Source organism: Salmo salar, chromosome ssa03 (assembly GCF_905237065.1).
Source record: "Salmo salar chromosome ssa03, Ssal_v3.1, whole genome shotgun sequence".
NCBI classification, from domain to species: Eukaryota; Metazoa; Chordata; class Actinopteri; order Salmoniformes; family Salmonidae; genus Salmo; species Salmo salar.
The window spans coordinates 8,555,696-8,562,788 of NC_059444.1; positions in this window are offsets into that span (position 1 = coordinate 8,555,696).

The following is a 7,093-nucleotide window of genomic DNA, read 5'->3' on the forward strand; positions in this document are numbered from 1 at the left end:
TTTATATGGGTTTTATACCTCTAAAATACTGTATGTAATGTAAACAGACCATAAATATCACGTTTGTTTTCTTTAAAAGCTGTGAGTGCTATTACATGATACAATATCAGTACTTGTTGCATTTACAAGTTGTCTAAAGGACCATCTACACAAAGGACCATAACTATAAACTAAAATCTTTCTAATTCAAGGGAACAGTAGCGTTCAGACTACAGTGATAACTACAAAAAAAAGTGGAGAACGATAACAAGAGCTATCTTTTGGATCACTTTCAGATCTATTTTTTCAGATGATAAAACTTACGAACCAATCAAAAACGTGTTCTATTGAAGCGGAGGTAGAGCGCACGGTAAACTTTCCTGAATACAGTGCCTTCAGAAAGTATTCACACCCCTTGACTTTTTCCACATTTTGTGGTGTTACAACATTTAAAATTGATAAAATTGTGTCACTGATCTACACACAATACCCAACACACAATACCCAACAATGTCAAAGTTATGTTGTTAGAAATGTTTACAAATTAATAAAAAATGAAAAAGCTGAAATGTTCAGGAGTAAAACTGCTTAACAAGTCACATAATAAGTTGCATGTAATCACTTTAATATTAGTGTTGAACCTCTACGGGATCGGTCCCCCCCGCGGGACGGTTGAGCTAACGTAGGCTAATGTGATTAGCATGAGGTTGTAGAGGTTTTAACATGATTTTTAAATGACTACCCCATCTCTGTACCCCACGCATACAACTTATCTGTAAGGCCCCTCAGTCGAGCAGGGAATTTCAAGCACAGACTCAACCACAAAGACCAGGGAAGTTTTCCAATGATTCGCAAAGAAGGGCACCTATTGATAGATGGGTTAAAAAAAAGCTGACATTGGGCCAGCAGGTAGCCTAGTGGTTAGAGCGTTGGGCCAGTAACTGAAAGCTTGCTAGATCAAATCCCCAAGCTGACAAGGTAAAAGTGTGTCATTCTGCCCCAGAACAAGGCAGTTAACCCACTGTTCCTGGGCTGTTGTTGTAAATAAGAATTTATTCTTAACTGACTTGCCTAGTTAAATAAAAGATATCCCTTTGAGCATGTTGAAGTTATTAAATACACTTTGGAGGGTGTATCAATACACCCAGACACTACAAAGATACAGGCGCCCTTCCTAACCCAGTTGCCGGAGAGGAAGGAAACCGCTCAGGGATTTCACCAGGAGGCCAATGGAGATTTTAAAAAAGTTAGAGTTTAATGGCTGTGACAGGAGATAACTAAGGAGGAATCACCAACATTGTAGTTACTCTACAACACTAACATAAATGAGTGAAAAGAAGGAAGCCTGTACAGAATACAAACATGCTTGCTATCGGCAAGGACTAGGTTTTTTGGGATACAAATAATCAAATCAAATCACACTTTATTTATACAGCACATTTCAGACACGGAATGCAACGCAATGTGCTTTACAGGAAATAAACTAATAAAAATCTATGAAAATAAAAGCTGAAATATTTACTACACAACAAGCATAAGATAAAAAAAATTAAAAAAAAGAATGACACAAACTGAACAACTAAAATGCAACCGAAGGAAAAGCAAAGCTAAAGAGGTGTGTTTTAACATCTCTTTCAATATGTCCACAGTTTCGACGCCCCTCAGGTTCTCTATCAGGCTATTCCAGAGGCTGGGGGCATAGTAACCAAAGGCTGCTTCTCCATGCCTTTTGGTCCTAGGCTTTGGGATAGTTAAAAGGCCAGTGCCAGAGGACCTGAGGGACCTACTGAGTACATAACTTAAAAGCATGTCTGACATGTATTGGGGTGCACAATCGTGGACTGATTTAAAAACCAATAGAATAATCTTAAAATGTATTCTAAAACTCACAGGCAGTCAGTGCAGAGACCTTAAAACCGGTGTAATGTGTGCTCTCCGTCTGGTCTTGGTCAGTACCCGTGCTGCAGCATTCTGTCTGTTTTGCAGTTGACCAATGGCTTTCTTGGGTAGACCAGACAGGAGAGCATTACAGTAGTCAAGGCTGCTTGTAATAAAAGCATGGATGAGTCTTTCTGTATCAGCCTGAAAGAGAAACGGCCGCACCTTGGCAATGTTCCTCAGGTGGTAAAAAGCTATTTTGGTCACATTCCTAATATGTGATTCAAAATTTGGTCTAAAATAACAGTTAGGTTTTTTACCTGGTGTTTTATCTTTATTGCCCGTTAATTAAAATGTGCGGCCAGATTCTCTCTCTGTGCTTTGGCTCCAACAATAAGTACCTCGGTCTTGTCTTGATTTAGCTGGAGGAAGTTGTGAGCCATAAATCACGGTCTAATAATTTTTTTCAGTGGCATGGACTGGGAGACTAGTCAGGGTCGAGGGAAAGATTAACGGCGCAAAGTGCAGAGCGATCCTTGATGAAAACCTGCTCCAGAGCGCTCAGGACCTCAGACTGGGGCGAAGGTTAATCTTCCAACAGAACAACGACCCTAAGCACACAGCCAAGACAATGCAGAAGTAGCTTCGGGACAAGTCTCTGAATGTCCTTGAGTGGCCCAGCCAGAACCCGGACTTGAACCCGATCTAACATCTCTAGAGAAACCTGAAAATTGCTGTGCAGCAACGCTCCCCATCCAACCTGACAGAACTTGAGAGGATCTGCAGAGAGGAATGGGAGAAACACCCCAAATACAGGTGTGCCAAGCTTGTAGCGTCATACCCAAAAAGACTCGAGGCTGTAATCGCTGCCAAAGGTGCTTCAACAAAGTACTGAGTAAAGGGTCTGAATACTTAAGTAAATGTGATATTCTAGTTTTTTATTTATTATAAATTTGCAAAACATTCTAAAAACCTGTTTTTGCTTTGTCATTATGTGGTATTGTGTGTAGATTGTGTGTAGGGGGGGAAAAAAACAATTTCATCCATTTTAGAATAAGGCTGTAATGTAACAAAACGTGGAAAAAAAGGTCAAAGGGTCTGAATACTTTCTCAATGTACTGTATACTAGTGTTTTATTTTCCATCAGTATGAGGAGATATTTTCCGATGGCATCTGTTAACACAGATACATCCTGACAAAATACACACTATGACTGGCCTGCTGAGAAAAGACCAATTACTGATCCAAATGGTTGCCTAATCAAGCCTAGGCTAGATCATTATTTCGGAATGAAACATGCTTTCAAACGGTTATTCAAATTAGCCTAAATCACTGCAGTTTAAAGCTCGAGACAATAATTGTGTACTCTCACTTGATAACAGTAATACATGCTGCTGTAGCCTAGGTAAAATAATGTTATTGTCTAAAAACGAACTTTGCGTGCCCAGGGATTGCCGAGTGAAGCCCGGAGGAACGCACAGATGTGCCATTTCATAATCTGTTAACTTTTTCCTTCCACTTGCACCTGACAGGTAAATATTTATAGCCCTACTATTTAGCTAATGAATGGCCTAATATCTAGCTAATATTTAGCTTCTTACTTCTGCTACACAACTCTAGCCTCTCTTCCGGCTGTTCCTGTGTGCAATAGGCTATGGACGCAGGCCTCGCCACTATTCCTGTTCTCGTGAAATTCAAGGAAAACCTACCGTATAGGCTACAAGAGCTATAGGACCTGTATTTTTTTATTTATTTAATACTAGGCCTAATAGCCTTTTCGTGGAGAGAAGCAGGTTGAGGAGAGAGAGTGTGTTGGTGTGATCACTTTGGCCAGTGACGATAACATCGTTGCACTGATGCTTTGCAAATGGTTGTACAGGACAAACAGAAAGATGAGCACAGTGAGAAAGAAGATCCAAACAGATTGACAACCATTAGAAAAATGGAAATCACTTGCAAACCACTTGAGCAACGACACGATGTAAAAGATACGCAGGCTAAACAGCATTTGTTGTTGTATTGTTACATTTAAATAGGAGTTAATGTTATTTTTCATTACATTCATGCAGTATTATTTGCAGTTGTCACTATGACAATGAACTCACCCTGAAGCACTGAAAGGGCTGTGTTACCATCTTATTAATAGGCCTACAACGTGAGGTAGTGTAACGATGTGCGCTGACAGTCGGGAAGCAAGTTCAGGGAGTGAGCGTTTAAATAAATAAAAATGAACACGAAACACAAACAACACACCGACATGAAAACAGAGTCAATAACACCTGAGGAAAGAACCAAGGGGAGTGACAGATACAGAGAAGATAATCAAGGAGGTGATGGAGTCCAGGTGTGCAGGATAATCAGCAGCCTGATGACCTAGAGGGAGGAGAGGGAGGATAATCAGCAGCCTGATGACCTAGAGGTCAGAGAGGGAGGATAATCAGCAGCCTGATGACCTAGAGGTCAGAGAGGGAGGATAATCAGCAGCCTGATGACCTAGAGGGAGGAGAGGGAGGATAATCAGCAGCCTGATGATCTAGAGGTCAGAGAGGGAGTATAATCAGCAGCCTGATGACCTAGAGGGAGGAGAGGGAGGATAATCAGCAGTCTGATGACCTAGAGGGAGGAGAGGGAGGATAATCAGCAGCCTGATGACCTAGAGGGAGGAGAGGGAGGATAATCAGCAGCCTGATGACCTAGAGGTCAGAGAGGGAGTATAATCAGCAGCCTGATGACCTAGAGGTCAGAGAGGGAGCATAATCAGCAGCCTGATGACCTAGAGGGAGGAGAGGGAGGATAATCAGCAGCCTGATGACCTAGAGGAAGGAGAGGGAGGATAATCAGCAGTCTGATGACCTAGAGGTCAGAGAGGGAGTATAATCAGCAGCCTGATGACCTAGAGGGAGGAGAGGGAGGATAATCAGCAGCCTGATGACCTAGAGGTCAGAGAGGGAGGATAATCAGCAGTCTGATGACCTAGAGGGAGGAGAGGGAGGATAATCAGCAGCCTGATGACCTAGAGGTCAGAGAGGGAGTATAATCAGCAGCCTGATGACCTAGAGGGAGGAGAGGGAGTATAATCAGCAGCCTGATGACCTAGAGGTCAGAGAGGGAGGGTAATCAGCAGCCTGATGACCTAGAGGTCAGAGAGGGAGGATAATCAGCAGCCTGATGACCTAGAGGTCAGAGAGGGAGGATAATCAGCAGCCTGATGACCTAGAGGAAGGAGAGGGAGGATAATCAGCAGCCTGATGACCTAGAGGTCAGAGAGGGAGTATAATCAGCAGCCTGATGACCTAGAGGTCAGAGAGGGAGGATAATCAGCAGCCTGATGACCTAGAGGGAGGAGAGGGAGGATAATCAGCAGCCTGATGACCTAGAGGAGAGAGGGAGGATAATCAGCAGCCTGATGACCTAGAGGGAGGAGAGGGAGGATAATCAGCAGCCTGATGACCTAGAGGGAGGAGAGGGAGTATAATCAGCAGCCTGATGACCTAGAGGGAGGAGAGGGAGGATAATCAGCAGCCTGATGACCTAGAGGGAGGAGAGGGAGGATAATCAGCAGCCTGATGACCTAGAGGGAGGAGAGGGAGGATAATCAGCAGCCTGATGACCTAGAGGTCAGAGAGGGAGTGTAATCAGCAGCCTGATGACCTAGAGGGAGGAGAGGGAGGATAATCAGCAGCCTGATGACCTAGAGGTCAGAGAGGGAGTATAATCAGCAGCCTGATGACCTAGAGGGAGGAGAGGGAGTATAATCAGCAGCCTGATGACCTAGAGGTCAGAGAGGGAGGGTAATCAGCAGCCTGATGACCTAGAGGTCAGAGAGGGAGGATAATCAGCAGCCTGATGACCTAGAGGGTCAGAGAGGGAGGATAATCAGCAGCCTGATGACCTAGAGGGAGGAGAGGGAGGATAATCAGCAGCCTGATGACCTAGAGGTCAGAGAGGGAGGATAATCAGCAGCCTGATGACCTAGAGGTCAGAGAGGGAGTGTAATCAGCAGCCTGATGACCTAGAGGGAGGAGAGGGAGGATAATCAGCAGCCTGATGACCTAGAGGGAGAGAGGGAGGATAATCAGCAGCCTGATGACCTAGAGGGAGGAGAGGGAGTATAATCAGCAGCCTGATGACCTAGAGGTCAGAGAGGGAGTGTAATCAGCAGCCTGATGACCTAGAGGGAGGAGAGGGAGTATAATCAGCAGCCTGATGACCTAGAGGTCAGAGAGGGAGGGTAATCAGCAGCCTGATGACCTAGAGGTCAGAGAGGGAGTATAATCAGCAGCCTGATGACCTAGAGGGAGGAGAGGGAGTGTAATCAGCAGCCTGATGACCTAGAGGTCAGAGAGGGAGTATAATCAGCAGCCTGATGACCTAGAGGGAGGAGAGGGAGTATAATCAGCAGCCTGATGACCTAGAGGGAGGAGAGGGAGGATAATCAGCAGCCTGATGACCTAGAGGGAGGAGAGGGAGTATAATCAGCAGCCTGATGACCTAGAGGGAGGAGAGGGAGTATAATCAGCAGCCTGATGACCTAGAGGGAGGAGAGGGAGGATAATCAGCAGCCTGATGACCTAGAGGGAGGAGAGGGAGGGTAATCAGCAGCCTGATGACCTAGAGGTCAGAGAGGGAGGATAATCAGCAGCCTGATGACCTAGAGGGAGGAGAGGGAGTATAATCAGCAGCCTGATGACCTAGAGGGAGGAGAGGGAGGATAATCAGCAGCCTGATGACCTAGAGGCCGGACAGGGAGTATATGTGACAGGTAGGATGAGTTGATCAGTTGATTGAGGGATGTACTGCAGAACGATAAACTGTCCGCTGGTGTGGATGCTCGCCAATGTTTTTTGTTATTATTATTGACCTTTTCAATGATCAAATCAATAACACGTTCTATATGCACGTGCAACCAAGAGGTTTCCCAGTAAGCATCCGGCTCCGCATCGCGCCATAATTGCTAGTTCCCAAAATGACAAGTTCCGATTTCTTGATCCAACCAAAAAAAATAATTAACAAACGAGTTATATATACACATGGCCTTGTTGCTACCAGATCCACTAAACAAAATCATCAGACAACGTTTATTTCCTGTTTATTATTCCTGTTTCCTCTGCTGGTGTTAGCTACATTTGGCTAGCACATCAAATAACCACAGAGCTAGCGTGATGTGAAGGTAGAGAAAGATCAACTTACCTTAGCCAGCAGCAAGATAGATTCATTTCTCTCACGGCAACCAACA